This window comes from Peromyscus californicus, unplaced genomic scaffold (genome assembly GCF_007827085.1).
Source record: "Peromyscus californicus insignis strain IS unplaced genomic scaffold, ASM782708v3 Scaffold_8__1_contigs__length_139910024, whole genome shotgun sequence".
Lineage (NCBI taxonomy): Eukaryota > Metazoa > Chordata > Mammalia > Rodentia > Cricetidae > Peromyscus > Peromyscus californicus.
Genome location: NW_026294606.1, coordinates 98,622,313 through 98,643,723, shown reverse-complemented (window position 1 = coordinate 98,643,723; position 21,411 = coordinate 98,622,313). Strand labels below are relative to the sequence as shown.

At 41.4% G+C, this 21,411-nt stretch overlaps 1 long non-coding RNA gene across 2 annotated transcripts in view; it reads left to right on the top strand.

Annotated features, from left to right (window-relative positions):
• Positions 1-21,411, top strand: part of LOC128103702 (uncharacterized) — a 119,217-nt gene that overhangs the window by 3,092 nt on the left and 94,714 nt on the right. Inside the window, exon 1 of one of the 2 annotated variants that reach the window (XR_008215755.1) lies at positions 3,824-3,936. The exons of the other annotated variant lie outside the window; for it this stretch is intronic. This is a non-coding gene — a long non-coding RNA (uncharacterized LOC128103702). Of the gene's footprint in view, positions 1-3,823; positions 3,937-21,411 lie in introns of those variants that run through there. 2 annotated transcript variants of the gene reach the window in all.

The window sequence follows — 21,411 nt, the reverse complement described above, 5'->3', positions numbered from 1 at the left end:
TTATTACAAGATGGAGATTACTATGTGATAAGGAGCTAGAAGTCAATGGATTAAGTGTGATGACAGATATTTTAGTAGATTATTCTTGATTATAGCATGTACTACTACTTAGTTAAGAAAGATTTGTTTATTTGTTTTTATTTTAATGTGTCCAAGTGTTTTGCTTGTGAGTATGTAAATGCACTGCATATGTGCTTGGTGCTGGAGGAGTCCAGAAGAGGAGACTGGACCCCCTGAAACTGGAGTTATGGAGAGTTCTAATCTTCCATATGGGTTTGGGAGACAAACCCAGGTCCTCTGCAACAATAGCAAGGACTCTTAACCACTGAGCCAACCTTCCAGGCCCAGCATGTAGTCCTACTTTGAATGGATATAGTTCAAGCCAGGAGGGTAGTGGATTAATATATGTGACATAGAGGCAGAAGGGGAACCGTGTTGGGCAGGAAAGAGGAGAAAGAAATGGGTGTTAAAGGGACAAGTAAGAAAAATACAATGATACATGTATGAGAATATCACCGTGAAGTCCATTAATATATATATATATATATGTATGCTAACTTAAAATTAATTAAAATAGATTTTAACAGAAATGTATGAAGATAGACTATAATTCCTAAACATGAGGTATGATTAATTTGTTTACATACTCTGGAGTATACATTAAGATAGGCAACTGCATTTGTTCAAATAAAATATGGACTTATAAGTGGAAATTATATTATAAAATATGAAACAAGAGATTAAAAATATGTAATTGAAGGTTGTATTCGTGGCTCAGTGGTAGAGTTACTATCTGGCATGCATAAGGCCCTATGTTCAGTCCTCAGAACTGTGAGGAAAAAATATAATTAAGAAAATCTTATTACCAAGTTAAAAATTTCTCAGGGACAATGGAAAAGTTCTACCCCTAGAGACACAGGAAGAAAAACAGTGGCTTTTCGGACATCATGGAAGGTAGATTTCTGACAGGATGGACTCTCAAAGACTATCAGAGCCCAGTGATTTTATGAAGTGTGGCCAGATAAGAACAGGGATTCTTTGTCAGGGCTACATAGCAGAACCAGACAGAACTGACTGCGTGCATAGCAGAGTGTCATTTATTGCAAAAATATTATCATCATTCGAGGTAATTATTCACTTTTGTGTATTACTTGACAGTTGTACAGTGTCCCAAGACATATTTATCTTCAGTGAATCATAGAGAATGATGCTAATTATCCTCACTTATCATCTCACTTTCGTGAATAGACAAAGGACAGAACTGTAAACATCAAAATGACGCAAACAAACTTGCACTTTCAGCAAAAAGTGGAAAGCCAATTTTACATGAAATGTTACTGTGGGGGCTGGAGAGACAGTTCAACTGTGAAAATGTCTATTGCCCTTGCAGAGGACCAGCGTTCAGTTCCCATCACTCTCCTTAGGTGGCTTACAACTGTTTGTAGCTCCAGCTCCAAGGGATCCGATGTCCCCTTCTGGCTTCTCTGGGCTCTGCACTGATGTGCACATAACCCATTCTCTCTCTCTCTCTCTCTCTCTCTCTCTCTCTCTCTCTCTCTCTGTGTGTGTGTGTGTGTGTGTGTGTGTGTGTGTGAGAGAGAGAGAGAGAGAGAGAGAGAGAGAGAGAGATCTTTAAAAATGTTATTGTAGAGAGCTACTTCTGTTGAGGATTCAGAGGATTGGGAAACATTTTCCCCCTTTTCTATTATCAAGAAAACAACCAGGTAAGTTGACAACCAATCCCATTTCCACATCCGCTTTAAAAATCCTTTGCTGAATATTAGGTTAAAAGTATAAGCATATATTAAGTTCTAAAGAAAGGTAAGTGCTTCATAGTTGAGTGGTGACTAGAAGGTGGCTATGTATCTTCAGGTGATCAGTCAGTCTGGGGTGGAGTGCTGGGAAGGGAGCCTGCCACAGGATTTCCTTCCACTGGGTGAGACTTTGTTATATACACCACACGAAGTTCAAGATAAAACAGTAAATCAATTCTCCAAAGAAGAAATAAAGGAGAAAGCTAAATTAAGACTTAAGACCCAAATTAAGATTTCTTTCCCAACAGCCATTCAAACAAGATATGGAGAAAATAAACAACAGCAATAGTTGACATGACAGTAGTAATAATATCAAACCAGTCACAGTGGTGCATGCCTATAATCTGAGCAGGTGAGAGGCAGGGACAAGAGGATTGCTACAAATTTGAGGCCAGCCTGGGCTACAAGCAAGGCCCTGTCTCAAAATGGCACAGAAAAATAATAAAATAAAATTGATAAATCCTTGACAATACAGTATGAGAAAAAGGAAATAAAACAACTAAATACTAGGAAGCCAATAAAAGTTATAAAAATAAATTCTCTCATTAGAAATGTAATGAATGTTTAGACATTATAAGCAATTCTCAACACAGTTCACCAGAAGCAGAAACAAAAATGATACATAGATTATTATAATTTTAAAGCTAACTTGGTAATGTTCCTGAGTAAATGTCAATTAAAATACATTTACATTTATCAGTAATATTAAATTAATAAATAGAAAATCGAACATATCATTGACACCTAAAATATTTTAAATGTATCCTGAAAGCAAATGCAGAAAGCCCAAATTACTCATGAGCTACATCACACCAAGAGATTGGAAGATTCAATGGTATAAAGGGGTATGAAAAAATGATATACATCTGGGCAGTGGTGGCACACATCTTTAAACCCCGCACTTGGGAGGCAGAGACAGGCAGATGTCTGAGTTCGAAGCCAACCTAGTCTACAGAGCTAGTTCCAGGACAGCTAGAGCTGTTACACAGAGAAACCCTGTCTTGAAAAAAAACAACAACAACAATTATATACAGATTTAACCAACTCATTCTTAAAGTTAATACTAGGGCTTGACAGGTCAAATTTAAAATATAGCCAGAACCATAAACTATCATAAATAGTCAAGAGAGTTTGAAGAAGAAAAAAGTGGAAGGAATTGCTCTCATAAAATGGCTACAATATTGACCAAACTCTAACTACAGCAGTGTGGCATTAATGTTAACACAGACCACTAAATCACCAGCATAGAGAGTGCAAATGAACCTACACATAATAGATTAATGATCAAGTTCATACCTGACGTTGGTGAAGGGAAATCTCCTCAGAGATAATGCTGGGTCAATTGTATGCCCAAGTGGAAAAAAAATGATACCTTTTCTATATCACAGTCTAAATTACCTTTGGATGGATCTCAGATCTTAATATAAATACACAAACAGTAAAAACCATATGATAGATTACCTGACAATGTCCCTGTGGATGTCTATAGGAAACATTTTCTTCATGATAATACAAAAGCACCAACCACCAAGGACCCAAGTGAGACTTTGCTGACCACTAAATTAAAGAATGACGTTTAGACAATGTGATGTTTAATCTTCACTGTCAACTTGAAGGGAGTCAGAGTCACTCAGGAAACACACATCTGGGTATGTGTCTGGCAGTGTGCCCAGAGAGGTTTCAACGAGGAGGGAAGACTCTCAGGATGGAGGTGGTACCGTTCTGTGGGCTGGGGATGCTGGACTGGCTACAAAGGGGAAGTGAGCTGAACATCACTGTTCATCTTTCTCTGCTTCCTGACTGCAGATGAAGTGTGACTCCTGTCTCATGCTCCTCACACAATGACTTCACCGCCATGATGGGCTGTAACCCTTCTTAAGTCAACTATTGAACCAAAATAAACTCCCTTTTGGGTGTGGGTTGGGCAGGGGGACTGGGAAGAGGGGAGGGAGAGGAAGCTTTGGTTAGGATGTAAACACAAGAAAATAAACTCTTTTCTCCTGCAGTTGTTTTTGTCAAGCATTTGCCACAGAAATGAGGGTAACACAGCCAATGATACCATAAAATAACGGACGTCAAGTCACAAAGTGTCGGAGGCATATCTGTTACATATATACTCTTGGTGAGTTTTACATTTAGAATATATGAAGGTCTATGAATCAATATAAAGACAGATGTCACAATAAAAATGCAGATAAGAGTGTTGAACAAGCATCTCAATGACTATTAACATAAAAGTTTCAGTTTCATTAGTGACCAGGGAACTGCAAATGGAACTGACTGGGATGATACGAGACATTTAAGACGAAGTGTGTAAACTTGGCTTCTGATGGAGGTGCAAACGGGCGTTATGACTTTGAAGAAGCATTTGGAGTTGGGGAGATGGTTTGGTGGGGGAAATGCTTAATGTGCAAATATGAAGATCTAAGTTTGGATTTCTAACCCATGTCAAAAGAAGGAGAAGGAGAAGGAAGAGGAGAAGGAGAAAGAGATGAAGAAAAAGAAGAACTGGGTATGGTGGTGTGTCTCTGTAAGTCCCCAAGCTAGGATGGCAGAGACAGGCAGATCTTAGAGGCTTGCTGGCCTGCCAGTGTAGCCAAAACAGGAACCTCCAGGTTCAATGAGAGACTCTTTCTCAAAAACTGTGGTGGAAAGGGAATAGGAAGATACTCAAGTCAGTATCTGGCTTCAACATATACAAGCAAGAGTGCCTGCACACAGACACAGACACACAGACACACAGACACACACACACACACACACACACACACACACACACACACACACACACACACAGACACACACAGACACACACAGAAGCAGAGATAGAGACATACACACAGACATAAAAAGCATTTAGTCTTTTCTGTTAAATTCAACCACACCCAACTACCTAAACATTTCATTGTAGTTAGAAATTCAGCCAAAATATTTCTATACGTGTCAAACATAGATACCCCCACATTGGAACATTCTACCCAAATAGCTTGAAGTAGATATACCCCACATGTTCATCAACTGTGAAACAGACAGAAGAATGCATTGTGGTATTTTCACCCTTTGCAATATTCTACATAAATGAAAAAAGGGAGATCTATGTAACAGGTGTGTAAATGCCCCCTATGAGTAGTAGGTTATTGCTTATTTCTTTATATTTTTTCCTTGCAATAATTCTTGTTTGTGTATTAGAAAGTACTTATTCTAAATACTGCCAGTGGTGTCTCCCCAGCGGGGCCCACACACTTTGTGCTGTCTTTCACCACACTCTAGGAGATTTCTAGTTTGCTTTGGAGACTTAACTGCTAATGTGAAGAGAATTATTTCGGTATTTCCTAGTTATTATGCAAATACTTGTGGAAGTGACATCAAAATAATTTTTTTTTTGGTAGGGGGAGAGGCATTGATAGGCTGGAGGCAAACATTTACTTTATAACTAAGCATTTATGTTTCTTTTCTTAGCTGTGCCATTGTAGGATAAAAGAGGAGGAGATGGCCTGAGATTCAAGATGTGTCATAGAATAATCATTTCCTTAGGTTATCAGATCACCTTTGATGTTGGAACCAAGAAAATGAACCAAAACAGATGGCTTAGGAATGGGCCTTAGAAGGAGATGACTGAGAAACTACATGATTTTAGTACTGCCTGCTTATTAATATTTCCTTATCTGTAACCTGAGCCGGTGGTAAACTCCTCTATTTATTTTAAGATAAAATAACAGTAACACTGTGCAAGTGTTACTGCATCACTGGGAAAAGGAGGTCCTGATTTTAGCTTGAGGATAGGTGGCCTCAAGGAGGGACATTATGACGTCTTTTCCATGAACTTTGAAAAAAAATTGTTCAGTTAAACAAAAGAAAAAGAAAAAGCTAAGAGGGCCCTGAAACCACGTTCTCCACGCCTACAGAGGAGGAAGCTATGTTTTGATGTGTGAACAAGAAGCTTGGTAGATGTGGGTTTTGAGCAGCAAAGAATGTGATTTATGGGTGATGCTTAGCTGAAATAATACATGACATGCGTCACCTGACCTCACCTTGTCACCTGCACATCACACTGTGCCTGGGCTCAAGATCGTATGATACATGATAACACTGTATAGAATTTCATGGTTCCACAAAGCCCTCATGTTTTCTCAGATAAGGGCATTGTCTCAGACAGTAGATAGTGAGCAAATACATTGTTTAGCCAGTAGATATATCCCCTAAGGAAGGTAGATATACTCCCTCAGGAAGAACAACTGTTGCCATTTCAGCTTTCTGCGACATCACACTAGTGTGTGTAAACTCTTTGACCTTAGAGCTGATACAAATTAAAGAAAAAAATGAATATTGATATAGTCAAGAACATGGAAGAATATTTTTTCCTTTAGTTTTTAAATTGATGGATAAAATGTGTAGCATTAGTTTTGCATTTCATGCTGGTCCGAAGCATATGCACCTTGTGGAAAGGCTAAATCTAGTTAATAAATTATCCACTCACATGGTTATTGTTTAAAAATTCAGGAATTTGTCTCTCTGTCTCTTTCTGCCTCTCTGTCTCTCTGTGTGTGTTCATACCGTGGCGTGCAAGTGGAGGTCAATTCTTCTTCCACCATGTGGGTCCCGGGGATGGAACTCATTGATGCTGCGATAACTTTTGATAAGCTTATTCTCTCTTGTCTTACAGAACTATAAAAAGATGATCCTGGCTGGGAACTCTTACTTAAGGGATGAACCGTGGCTGTTTATCTCACACCACGATAAGCACCAGCGGCTATCTCAGGCTGCCCTTTATCTGGGCTTCCCTACAATATGTTTGGGATGTAATGTATGTGGGATGTAATGAATAGAGCTGATTGTTGTATAGGAGGCATTCAAAAGAGCAGAGAAGTAACAGACCGGGGAGGCAGACATGTGCTATTGGGAAATTGAATAATAAAAATAGTCATTGGAATAATTGAAACAGATGGGCTTGACGTGGAACAGAATGGTGCCAATGTAGAGAAGGCTGCATTTTTTAAAAGCAGTATATAGAACTGTATTTATTTACCTAAAACATCCCATTTGTATGTAGATACACACAGGTGCAGCCAAGTTCGTTTTTCAGCTGTACTTACAACAGCCTGATTTGTGTGCACATTTGAAAAACAAACATTACTGTAAAAGTAGCATATGATATGTATACTTGTCAAGTACTCATTACAAAAGCATTGACAAATTAAAAGATTTTATCTTGTCAAAAGGTCAAAAACACATGTGTGTATATACATGTGAATACAGAAACATGTTGTCAAGGGCAGATGACCTTCAATGCCTGTGTCTAATTACGTCCCTGGATTCTGAAGAGTGAGTCCATGGACTGAGTTTCTTTTTTAAAAATTCTGTTTATTCATTTAGTGTGCCTATGTGTTGGGGTGTGTGTGCATGCCATAGTAGATGTGTGGAGGTCAAAGGACAACACGAAGGAGCTAGTTCTTGCCTTCTACCATGTGTGTCCCAGGGGTCAGACTCAGGTCATCAGACTGAGGCAGCAGGCACCCTTACCTGCTGAGCCATCTTGCCATCCCTGGACTTCCAATTTTCTTATTGAAAAACCTACTTGTCTCTGACTCACTCTGTTCGTTCTTCATCATATATTTCGACCTTTGCCTCAGGTCTTGTATTGGCAATCACATTGGACTTCCACATTCCTGCCTCCTTGTCTGGGTCAGAGCCCTTTCTGTCTCCCCTCTGCTGTGGGTTAACTACTAATCTGCTCCCTTGGATTGTTACTCTTGGGAGGATTGCTATAGGTGGTGGTTCACTGGGCAGCTAAGGCACGAGAAGCTTCCCAGTAACACACTTGTTGCTTGTTGGGTTGAATCTGAAACTTAACTCTTTTGGGATATTAGTTGTCATTTACTCTTCAACTCTAATTGGTTATGTGAGTATCACGAACATTTGAGGAGAGCCTGGTGGTCAGGCACCTCCTCCACATCCTGTATTTATGGCTGGGGTACCAACTGGATGTACCAACCTGACTGGGCTAAGCAGTGCTCAGATGGCTGGTACAATGACCTACTTTCTGGGTATGTTCCCTGGGTTTAATTGATGAGGATTATCAGGTGGTTGGCAAGGAAGAGAGATGGGCATTGCTATTATGGGGATAGATGGGTATTTAGCTTGAAAGAGGGAGTCCCGGGGCTCAGAACGAAGGGGAGTGTGGAGTGGTTAAGGCTTAGACAGCTGTGAGGATGCCTGAATCCTCTGGACAGGTGTGCTGAGTGTGGTAACAGCTGTCAGTAGGGAATGTTGCAAAGAAGCCCCAGGAGGGAATGAGTTTCAGGAAAGGAAAAGAGGCAAGGAAAACATTTCACGAATCTCAGTGTGGGGAGGGGAGGGGAGGGCGAAAGGGAGGAGGAGGGTAGAACATGTGGGCAGTCTGGCGAGGAAAGCTTAACTAGGCATCAGATTGGGGCAAGGTCAATATGTGACGTTCTCTCCACGGTCCTTGCCTATTTAGCTTCAGGCCAAGCACCCAGTCCAGCTAGATGCTTGGCAAGCAAATGGAAGGGCTGTTCTCCAAACCCGACTCTGGATCCTTTGTAGAAAGTTGGGGGGTTCAGTAATAATCTGTGTTTGAAAATTCTGTTAGAAAATCAATTTCCCCACATTCTTGGAAAACATGCTTAGAACGGCCATTGCATACTGAGACCAACACCTTCTGTAAAGAATGAACATCCACTGAGAGGCTCTAAATACTCTCTTGCACAAGCTATCTCCAACTTACACATCGCTTCAGTTTCCGTAATTGGAAAGGAATTCCAGTCTGGAGCACTTTTTTATCAGCACTGGGGCAGATGGCATCATAAGGATTCACGGGCAACATGCAGGATCGATACTGCAGAGAATAACAGGATTGGCAGAGTCACTGCAGAGACTGAATGTCTGTGTCTCTATCAAGTTCATGTATTGAAATCCTTGACCTCCAGTGTAGCGGTGTTAGGAGATGAGCTGTTCAGAGACAATCAGGTATGAGAATTAGATAAAATTTGTAGGAGGTCATAGATTTAGACTGCACACCTGCCCTGACCCTAACAGACCAAATTGATATAGAATTTAAATGCAGTAGATGAGCTTTGACTGGTTACCACAGAGCTTCTAACCAATTAACTAGTTAAGCTCTAACCAACTGGCTGGTTGACTACAGGTATAGCTGCTTAGCTTATTTCCAAATGTCTGAAAACACAGCTCGTGTTGGCTGGGGCTCTCAGACCCTGCTGTGGTTCTGGAAGCTACTTGATGTGTGAATTGCATTTGGTTTGATTTTTCTTTGGCTGTGTAAACACTATTAAGTTTGATTGATGTAAGAAAATTTCCCTTAGCTGTGAGGTCAGAGCCCTCATGGATGAATTAGTGCTCTTCTAAAAGGAAGTCAGATAGCTGGCTAGTTGTCTCTCGACCACGTGAGTACGGGAGGCAACAGGGACAAGGTCCTCATGAGAAACAACTGAGATGTTGGGAGGAATGAATCCTGGTGATTATGGCAACTCTCATCTATGCTGCTTGCTGTAGAACTCAAACTAAGATAGTACCTAAAGATGGTCTATGTATCTAAATGTGCCATAAAATGCATTTTAGTGCTTAAGTCAGCGTTAATGTTTAAATTGACACCGTAATTTGGTCCCTTTTGAGGAAGCAAAGCACTAGAATATTTTGTTTTATTTTGTTTTTTTGTTTTTTGGGAAATGAACAAAGTAGTAAAGGATAAGCTTTAAATTTCTAAAAGTAAAAGGGCCTTCCTTTCCCTTTTTCTTTCCTTCTTCTTCTTCTTTTTCTTCTTCTTCTTCTTCTTCTTCTTCTTCTTCTTCTTCTTCTTCTTCTTTCTTCTTCTTCTTCTAGCATTTTATTTAGTCAGTAGCTATGGTCATATGCCACTTTGTGTTTGTACTGTGTGTCTTAAACACTGAGTAAGGATAGTAAGTTAAAGTTGAAATTAAGTATATTTATTAAAATTTAATTTTCACTCTTTACCACTCCTGTAACTTTCTAATGTAACTCAAGAAAGGAAATTAGTACTGACACTATGTCAAGCAAGGAAAAAATAACCAGATCTATGTATAAAGTAGAGAGAGACATTTAAAGGAACTGATGTCAATAACAATTTTAAATTAAATTAATTATTATTATTATTGTGTATGCATGGTGTGTGAGTGAAGGCTCCCATTGGAGGCTAGAGAACAACTTCAGGATCTGGTTGCCTCCTACAACCGTGGGTTCTGGGATGGAACTCAGGCTGGGCAGATTTACCCACTGTGGTGACTGATCTTGGTTGCCAACTTGACACACCATAGAAGAAAGAACCTCCACTGAAGAACTGTCTTTATTATATTGCCCTGTGGGAATGTCTGTAGGCATTTTTTTTTGATTACTAGTTGACGTAGGAGGGCTCATGCCACTGTGGGTGGCACCATTCCCTAGGTAGATAGTCTTATGCTGTATAAGAAAACTAGCCTGGGGACAAGCCAGTAAGCAGCACTTCTATATGGTTTCTTCTTTAAGCTTCTGTCTTCAGTTCCTGCCTTGATGTCCCTTAATGATGGCCTATAACCTATAAGCTGAAATAGACCCTTTCCTCCCCAAGTCACTTTTGGTCATAGTGTTTATCATGGCAACTGAAAACAAAATTAGATTAGCCACTGAACCATCTTACTGACTCTGATGTCTTTGTATAACTTTAAATTCGTTTCATTAGAAAAAGTGTCTTGTACCATAGATCTAAAGGAGAAAGTTCACATTTATTCAGGTTAAATGAATAGATATTTTGTAAAAAGGTACAGAAAGTTTTAAATATTTTTCCAAAATATTTTTCCTCTATATTATATAAGATGAAATACATTATATTAAAAAAGTAAGTAGTTGTTATTTGAATGATAGGCATAGAGGCTCATACCTGTAATTCAAACATTTGTGAGGCAGAGGCAGGAGGGTCATGTATTTAGCTTTGGTTACATGGTGAGTTCAAATCTAGCTTGGATTAAACATAAGATTTTGTCTGGAAAATGGTTGTTTGATTTTCTTATAGTTACAATCCAGAAATTAGCCACAATGTAGAAACCAGACAGGGTCCTTTGCCTCAGTTTGTATGTCTTACAGTAGCTTACACAATTTTACATCTCTATACCTCGATGATATAAATTCTGCCTTCTGTCTCTGGTGACAGGTTCCAAGCATGCCTTGAAGAGAGTCTTTCCCATAGGCACGTCTTCTGTTTTCTCGCCTGACCTTGGCAGCAACTCATTAACTCTTGTGGACCGCCTGTGCCCAGTCCCGGCTGTCCTGCTCCTGTGAATGGTGCCCAGGGTACACGTACACCCACACAGACATAATGGCATTGTGTGTGAACCTACTTGCATTAAAATGGAAATTATAAAATGAAAAACTTAGTGTTTAACATGGGAATAGTCATTAAAAACAAAAGAATCTGGGCCAGAGGAGATGGCTTAACATTTAAGATCCCTGGCTGCTCTTCCAGAAGACCTGGGTTTGATTCCGGAACCCACATGGCCACTCGCAGTCATCTTTAATTCCAGTTCCAGGGGATCTGACTTCCTCTTCTGTCCTTCACAGGCAACAGGTGTGCAAGTGGTACACAGGCACACATGCAGTCAAACACTCATGCATAAAACAAAGGGAAAAAACAAAGAACCTGCATCAGGTTTAATTTTTGTGATTTAAGTAAAACCATAATTTAATAATTTGAGTCTATCAACAATACAAGATTAAGAAGGCCTTTCTGGGGCGGGGAGAAAAATATTTGAGAGAAATCACTACAATTTCTTATCTGTATGGAAGCATACATGCTTTTGAAATCAAAATTCATATTTGAGAGAACACAGTGTGAGATATGAAGATGATTTTTTCACATACTTGGTTCTAGCCTGAGACATATGTATGAGATATTTGAATTTCCTCAACACATTCTAAATACATAGCTGTTTCAAAAATGTTTGTTTCATTTATCTCTTATTAGCGACCATCTTCCAAATAACTTTAAAAAAATACTTTTATTAATTTTATTCTTTGACAATTTCATACTCATGTCCATCCCTGTCTTCTTTACCAGTTCCTTCTCACATTCATGGCTTTGATTTTTGTTTTGGGACTCACTGAATTTAACCAGGGCTGTCTGTGTGCCCATGGGTTCTGAACTACCCACTGAATCCTGCTGGCTCACTTGTGGGTACAGGAGTGAAGACGTTGATCACTTCTCTGGACTCCATCAATAGGCAATGGGTCAGTAGCACGTGTGGGGGTGTGGGGTGGTGAGTCTCTCTCTCTCTTGACTGGTGACAGGTGTAGTTTTGTGCAGGCTCCATGCAGGCAGTAGTAAATGAGTGAGACCACGATGGCAATGTCTGTGTCAAACCCTGAATATCAGATTTCATAGCCCTTCTCCTTATTTTCTGGCTAGTACATTCTTTCAGCCTCCTTTTCCACAACTGAAGGAAGGATTCTTCTTCTTCTTCTTCTTCTTCTTCTTCTTCTTCTTCTTCTTCTTCTTCTTCTTCTTCTTCTTCTTCTTCTTCTTCTTCTTCTTCTTCTTCTTCTCCTCCTCCTCCTCCTCCTCCTCCTCCTCCTCCTCCTCCTCCTCCTCCTCCTCCTCCTTCTCCTCCTCCTTCTTTTTCTTCCTCTTCCTCCTCTTCTTTTTTTTTTGGTGAACCAATGAGCTTTATTGGGGTTACTTGCAGAACTATGGGTGAGGGGTTACTTACAGGAGCAGAAATGACTCAAAGACAGCTGTATCACCAAGGTCCACCCTAGCATGGATGACAGCTCACAAAGCTGGGAACCAGAAGCACATTGCACCCTGAAGGCATCTCTACAGGTTAGAGAATGTTCTTTTTAGGTGTCTCAGTTGGTCTAAATGTCTTCCAAAAAGCTCAACTGATTTCAAAAAGCAAGGTTTCTTAATCATTTCAAATGTTATGCTAGGAGTCCAGTGGTAGATAGAGGACACCCTATTCCCTTGTGCTCAAAGCACGCCATTCAGCACAATTTTGGGATCCACCATGGTCTTGTGACTTCTCTGGAAGTACTGATCAGCATGATTTAAGCTTAAAATTGTATTCTTGTGGGTGTGTGTATGTGTACATGTGTGTGCATGTGCACCTATGTGTGAAGATGAGCCAGTCTTTCACTGGCTGGGAGCTGCCAACCAAGCTAGGAATGCTGGCTAGGGAACCCCAAGAATCTCCCTGTCCCTCACTCTCTAGTGTTGAGACTACAAGTGCGTATCTCCAGGTGTAGCTTTGCCATGGGCACTGGGTCCTCATGACTCAGGTCCTCACATTCGCAGAGCCAGCACTTTGCCAGCCTAGCCTCACCTAAATCTTGAGGGAATGAGCAGAGAAACTGTGTATGATTATGTCTCTCTATAACTACGAATCCAGGAAAAGCTGTTGGAGCCTGGGGGAGAGATCCTGTAGGAGAGACAACTGAGTGCATACACAGCACGTTCTACCTCAGAGTTAAACTGGAGCTTTCTAATGAAAACAATTTAGGGTTTAAACACCATCCTGTTGTGGCAGAGCTAACTCGGCAATGAGGGCGGGGAGAGAGAGGGCTATTGTTGCCTAGAGCTTCGGAAATAAATTTAGGGGGGTCTCTGAGGAGACCCTTCCAGGAATGACCTGTTCTCATCTGCGCTCTTCCCTGTTGTTGTTTCGAGCCCCTGTTTGGTTGCTGCTAACAGCCAGCGCAAAGCTGATCAACAGACGTTCCTCAGGAGGACGCGGCTGTGCGCTTTATCTTTGGAACTGTTCTGTTCATCTTGAACTTTAAACTGTCTCTGAGTAATTAACTTGATTTGATGTTTTACCAGAAGGTAATCCTCAAAACTCTTAATAGGGCAGAAACTGATAACAGAGAGAAGGAAAGATAATGAACAATGGCTGTTAATTTTCTCATATTTTACCGAGTACAAAATGATAAGATTGACCTACTCCTACAGTTGTTATCTGTCTATACAATGCATATAGGAATATGAAAATAAACAAAAGAGAAAAATAACAATAAGATTCAAACATATTAGAATTTTATGTGGTCTGAAAAGATTAATCTTTTGGCTTTGGTTATTATTATTATTATTTTGAGACGTTCTTATTTATCCCACACTGACCTTGAACTCCCTATGTAGCTGAGGATGACCTTGACTACTCCTGACTCCACCTCCCCAGTGTCTGGATTAGACATGTGTGCCACCCCACCTGGGTAAGGCTCAGGGCTTTGAAAATCAATTTAAATCAATTTCATTTTTGCTTATTCTTTCTATGTCAATGATTGTGAAAACTATACCTTGGGAGTATGTCTGATAAGAGATAGAAATATTAATTTATAGATGACTATAATGAAATTGCTGGTATTTCCTAATGTGAAATAGAAAAACTCAAGTCACATCAAACATTTTTTTTTTTGCAGTTCTCAATAATTTGTTATTCAGATAAGGGTTCGTGGTGTCAATTTCTGAGAAGCCAGGTGTGTGCAGGAGCAGATCTCCACCCTTGTTCCCACCTTTCTTGGTTTGGTCAAGTTCACATCTGGCCACTGACGATTTAAAGACAGGAGCCATCTCATTCCATGCTGCTTCCCATTCTTAGGTGGGAATTCGAGGGCACACTCAGCTCTTGGGGGCCACTCTGAGGGTAGCGGGAGCATGGGCAGGCTTTCCTCATATCTCATCAACTATGACACATAAAAGTAATCTATTTGCTCATTGCAGTCTGAGTAAGATATTAGTCAGATAAAGTTTCCAAAGGAAAGTAGAATTTAGAAAATGTTGATCTAGAAGAAAACATTCAATGTGGTTAACATGTCCCTGGTTGTAATGTAGTCCATGGCGGAATCAAGAGTGGATATTCAGCTGTGTGTTCATTTCCTTCATTTCTCTGTTTTTCCTTTCTGGCCCTCCTTCCTTCCCACTCTCCTCCTTTCCCTCTCTCTCTTTTTCTATTCCTTCACCAAATAAAAGATAAACACACTCCCATTTGGTGTTCCCTGCCACAGGAAGTACAAAGATCCGGTGGGAAAAGACATGCATTAAACAAATGAATCATAAACCAGTAAGATGAGCACTGAAACAAAGTCTAAAAGGAGGTTCTCAGCACACAGATGAATAGATTATTGTCAGACAAGCGATGTCCTTTCCCTGCTCACAGCATAGTGGTTATGCTTCTGAACTTCGCAATCAGACTTGCTTTTCAATCTCTTCACCACTGATTAGCTGTGTGACCCATGAGTAGCTCCTCAGTATCATTTGATTTAGAATTCTTAAAGAAGGGAGACTTACAAATTCATGAGATGTCTGGCGACTTGCGTCTCCTTTTCCAGAGCTTGGGCTGCATCTCCTGCGACGTCTCCAAGATCGCCTTCCTTTGCTTATCTCTTTACTTTTCTGCCTCATTTGTTTCTTTTTTTCTTCCATCCCCTTTATTCTTCTTGGCGAAGGTGTCTTAACATCATCTACTTCAAACTCCCTCAGAATCATCTCTTTCTTCAGCTCCTGAGCGTTTCATTGCTCATTCTCTCTCTGGCACTATTCCTGAAAATATGCTTAAGATGTAGACTCAGAGACCATGCTTTCTCATCTCACATGTTTTTAAAAACTTAGGGAGGGGGTGATGGTTAAAGTGCTCACTGCACAAGCCCAAGGGATCAGAATTTGGGTCCCTAGAACTCATGTAAATGCCCGGTGGGCTTGTCATTCCAGCTTGGAAGGTTCAAACCGGAGACCTTTAGAGTAAGCTGGCTACTGAGACTAGCCATGCTGGTGAGCTCTCGGGGAGAGACCTGGCTTAATGCGTAATGTATAAGAGAGTGATAGACTCTGACTCCCAACATCAACATCAAGCCTCCACAGGCATGCACATAAACATGAAATTGTGCTTGAATTTGTACCCACATACATGAAAACATGCACAGACACATGTACCACACACACATACAAATGGAAAAAAGACAATAAAAATCTTAGTATTCCAGGAAAAACAGCCATCATGTTTATCATTGTGATCCCATGAACTGTCATTATTGACTTAAAATAAGTTAGTTTTTGCAGTAATTCAAACAAAGTTAAGAGAATAGAAAGATAACTTCATCTAAATTGTCATAAACACTAGGCAAAGTGGTTTCCCTTTACCAAATAACTTTTAATAAGTGTTTTAGGGCAAGCAGAATGGTGTCCTGTTTTCTTTCATCAGAAAGGTCTCCTTTGTTTGGAGGATGAATTGTGACCTCTCATTTCCCCAGAAGAGTGAAAACTCCACATTTAGGTCTACGGCCAAGCTTGAACCCAACTAGCCTGTAGCATCATTCTTCTTCAGAGAAGTGAGACTTGGAGGGGCGTGGCCAGTGTGAGCTACTCCAGCTCTAATTTAAAGTGCCTGTCCTGCATGGTTCATGTAGAGTGAGAACTGAGTAGGAGGCAGGTATCACTTAGCATTGGCTATGAGAAACAAAGCCCTGCTTCCCCAGCGAAGCCTTAAAGGGGGAAAAAAAAGATCATTGTATATATACCAGTGGTTAAAATTTTGGTTTGACTATACAATAGTATCCCCATCCCCAGAGACATACTGTGTATGCAATAGCAACAAAACTCCACAAACCATAACTTTACGTGTGATGTGCTCTGACATTTTCTGTGCTGTTCTCTTTATTTCCATTACAAATGTAATTCTGGTTATAATGCTCTGGGTTGATATCATGTCACAATCTGCAATTGAAAAAACCATGCAGTGTCATTCATCTGTGAGCTACAGAGAACAGTGCAAAACAAGGATACGGATCAGCTTGGGGTGGGGCAGTGGGACAAAAAGGAGCTTCTCAGAGGACTTCATATCCCCTTGGAAACAGAGGGTGTCCACAATATTGAAAGCAAAATTTGGTGTAATATTTGTGGTATATTGAAACACATGTTTAGCAGGAGAAGTTGGTCAGGGTTGCTGTTCTGACTGCTGAACCCAAACACCTGACAAGAAGCAACCCGAGGGAGGGAGAGTTTGTTCGGACTTGTGTTTTGAAGGCACAATCCGTCATGGTGGGAAGAAAGGGCAGTGGGCTCTATGTTAGTGGGACCATGTGACAACTGCTTGCTTCCATCTTAGCTGCAAGCAGGGAGGGGACAGGAAATAGGGTTAGGCTAGTAAATATCAAGGCCCACCCCCAGTGACTCACTTCCTCAAGGGAAGCTCTGCTTCCCCAGACAGCACCAGCTGGACTGGGGAGGAGTCAGAGGCAGGAGCCTATGGAGGACCTTTCACATTCCAACCATAGCGAAGTTGAAATGGACCATAGAGAAAATAGGAGCCTGAATGAACAAAAGAAGAGTTCAGGATGTAGCTAAAAAGAATACAAGCCATACACGTTTTCTACTAACTTAAATTAGGTCATATTTCTGGACAAATTTTATTTTTTTTTGTCTATAGAAAGTATGTATCTAGTGTGTAAACGTTTATCCTGTGTTTATGGAGTGACTTACAATCCTGGAAATACTTTGTACTTGAAAGATCCTTTATTTAGTACTTACACATTATTATTTCATAATCTCATGTGTCCAACACTACGGAAGCACTAAATCTGGGCAGTGAAAGTCAAGAACAATCACAGGAGTGTGTTTTCTGCCCTCCAGCTCTGTTTTGGGAAAGTCCTCAGTGAGTGTGGGGTGCTATTCATTGTGGAACTGCACAGTGAGTGTGGGGTGCTATTCACTGTGGAACTGCACACGCCTGTGATGAGATGGTCCACTCACATGCTGGGGCGTCTTTGCCTTTAATAAGTTCCCCAGAAATGATGCTTGAAATAATCTAGTGGGAAAAAAGCTGAAATACTGAGATGCTTAAATAGCAAAGCTTGTCCTAGGCAAAGTAATGAGCCAGTTTTAACAGCCCCTTTGTGGTGGGTTTAGCTTTTCCTTCTCCATACGGGGTTTGAGGTGTTCAGTTTTATTGTATGTCTTTATTAAGGTCTAGGAGAGTGGATTGGTTTTCAGCAACTGCTGCATACTTTTTTCCCATTCAAAAAAATTTTTTTAAGGTCGCTTTTTTGGGGGGGGGTACAATTCTCTTTAGAGAACACAGAATTAGAACAACACGTGGAGACAGCTTTATGTCCTTGCCAATTAGAGTAAGTGCTCATTATAGAAGGGGTGCTCCCTTGTGCAGCATGACTTCAAGCGGGCTCCTTAGGGCAGAGCCTGAGCCTCCAGGGCCAAGGGCCGCCTGTGTCCAGCGCGTCCAGCGCGTCCAGCGCGTCCAACGCGTCCAGCTGCAGGATTGTTTTAATTCCGTTTTCAATTGAATGATGCTGAAGAAATGCGGTTTTCAGAGAGGAAGCCAGGAAAGCCAGGGACAGGATCGGAGAACAAAAGGGACAGAGAGACACAAAAGGGAGGAAGCAGACTGTGACTGTCGTGAGGATGCCGATATCTCAACATCCCTCTCTCTCTTCAGACCTACAGATGGGACAGGGTCATTCTTTTCATCCCGTCAATCATCCATTTACTTTTGCAGTAAACATCTGTTGAGTGCTTCCTGCAATTGAAGCCCTGGGCATCGAATTTGAACCTCTCTCATCTTAACCTAGGAAAAGCCCATCAGCCAATTCTTTCTCCAATTTATACCCTCCCCTCGCCCACACGCCCCCCCCCCCCCCCCCCCCCCCCCCCCCCCCCCCGCCCCAGCGGCTCAGTGTCAATGGGGAAAACTGACATGTGCCTACATAGATTTTGGGAGCAAAATGAGATAATAAATGAAGCTTGCATGGTGAGTGGCCTTCCTGGTTCCGGCTTATGTGCTAGCTTGGCCAGTTCATCAGATCATCTTCTAGTCTTCCAGTACAGAGAGTGACACGTGGGCTGCAGGACTATGTTAGGAATAAGATGCGAAGAGGAAGAAAGAGCTACAGATGATAGCGTCCATGAAGGCTTGATCTAATCCTCAGTATCCATGGAGAAGTAGTTTCAGGTCAGGACCAACCTCTCCCAACTGCAGGTGTCAGAACAATCTAAGAATATCTAGGTTATGTACAATTCACAGTACTATGTAGTTGCTAGGTTGGTACTGGATGTTTTCCTTAACGCTCTCTATTTCCTGAGACAGGGTCTCTCCTTCAGGCTGGAGCTCACCAATTGCACAAGACTAGCTGCTCAGAGAGCCCCAGGTGTTCTGTTGTCTCTAACTCACCACTGCAAGATTTCAGGCTTGGGCCACCATGTCTGATATTTTTGTGTGTTCTGGGGATCCGAATTCCAGTCATCATGCTTGTGCACCAAACACTTTACTGACCAAGCCTTTTCCTCAGCACAAGGAAAATATTGTACATATTTAGCATAGATTCTTGTTTTAAAAAGCAGTCAAGATCCATTAGATTGTGTTTATCTTTTAATTCAGTACCCTCTAGGTACCAAACGGCCTACGTTTAAATCTTAGTTTTGCTCTCAACAAATCATGTGACCTTAGGCTAGTGCTCAAAAATTAGTTACTCAATTAGTAATAATTTGAATGGAGTTTAAAAACCACATAGAGCTTTAGAAATATTTAGTTAAAAAATGTACATCAAGTCTCCAGACATGAAGGAATTGCTTAATACAGGTGGATGTCCTTCCCTCTCATCCATTGTTCTGCACACAGCTCCTGGAGCTCCTGTGTTAACTCTCCAGTGAGAAGATCTTGTTGGCCTCCAGATCCAGGGTAAGCAACAGCTGTACCTCTGCTCTGATTGCTTCTTCAAGAGCCAATGGGTGTGACACGTGTATTTCTGTATGGACACCCTCCTCTTCTACAAGAATTCAGGCCTTCTCTAGATCCTACCTCTATTACAACAGTTTATTCATGCTATCATTATATCATTATTATTAATGTGTGTGTATGGTGTGTGTGTGTGTGTGTGTGTGTGTGTGTGTGTGTGTGTGTGTGAAGGTACAGACGTGCATGGCACAGGTGTGAAGGTCAGAGGACAACAGTGTGTGGTCAGTTCTCTTCTTCCACCTTTACCTGAATCACCTTTACCAGGGATCAGTCTCAGGTTTTCGGGCTTGTGTGGCAAGCGCCTTCACTTGCTGAGCCATCTCTCTGATGTTCTCTGTCTTTTTCATATCATTTAATACTCTTTCTCCCCTCTGTTATCTCATTGTTAGGTCTCAAATGCCAAATCCCCCCAAATGGCAGTGGCAGTGACATTGTCCAAAATGGCAATCTAGGCTCAGCTCAGGCTGGATGATAGAAGAATTGTTGGAGGGTAGATAAAAGCTTACACTCAACATTCCTCAGTAAGGTTTCTGTCTGCCAGAAAGAGCCACTTGCCTTATCTCTTCCTATCTCTGGGAATTGGAGCATCTGGTTCTCTACTGATGCACCCATGATCACATATCAAAGCCCACAATAACTTCCAGGTCCCTGCCATCCCTGTTAACGTATGCCTGTTACACAAACCAAAGTCCTCCATGCTAGCCTCCTGCCTCTTCTCACTCCTTCCCCTACTCTTTCCCCATTATGCCTAGGTTGTTCCAGCTTACTCTTTCTTTCCCACATACTGTAGCTACCTGGCTCTCCCCACCCCAAGCTCCTGCCCTGACCCATTACACTGTTCTTCTTTCTGCTCACCAGCCATCACCAGTCTGCTCCTCTCTCTGTCTCCAAGAGGTAATCATGGCAGCTTTGGACTCCCTCAGGTGCCTCTGTGCTATGGGATGTCCTTCTGTAGGCTGTGAATATGTGTTGCTCTCATTGTTAATAATAAAACTAATTGGCTGGTAGCCAGGCAGGAAGTATGGGCAGGACAACCAAACTAAGGAAGGGAAGAGAGTAGCAGAGTCAGGCAGGAGTCACCAGCCAGATGCAGAGGAAGCAAGATGAGAATGCCATACTGAGAAAAGGTACCAAGCCATGGGACTAAACATGGATAAGAATTATGGGTTAGTTTAAGTGTAAAAGCTAGTTAGTAATAAGCCTGAGCTACTGACCTAGCATTTATAATTAATATTAAACCTCTGAGTGGTTATTTAGGAACTGGCAGGCAGGTGAGAACCATCCACCTACAGCTCTGGCTATCCTCTTTTTTGTTGTAAATGCAAGCCTTTCTTCTGTTCACCCATGAAGTGGTCCAATTTGGTGGTTTCACTGTGCCTTTCCTTATACTCATAATGGCTGTATCCCTGAGGACTGGTTCAAGGGCACCTCCCCTGCCCCAAGGATATCAAATGTCTCTTTTTATTCTTTTTTGGGGGGTGGGAGGGAAGCTTAACTCACTATCTGTTTTATTCTTTGGAGAGAGAGCTTGATAAAGAAATAAAAATATATCCCAAGGCAGTCTAATCCCAGTGACTCTCAGAATTCATTTTGAGCTTCTTGTCCAGAGGCATTTTTTCTAAATGGCTGGGTATACAGGTTGCAAAGGATACCATGAGGAAAACCAGTGTTGGAAAGGAGCCAACACATGGAGAAGTCAGCCAAGAGAACTCTGGAGAAATAGAGTCAAGGAACCCCAGGCCTGTTCTCATCAAGCTCTGGTAACATAAATCTGTAAATTCTCTTCCTGGAGGGGCCTATGCAGGATTGTTTGGCTTGACCTGGGAGGAGGGGACTGGACC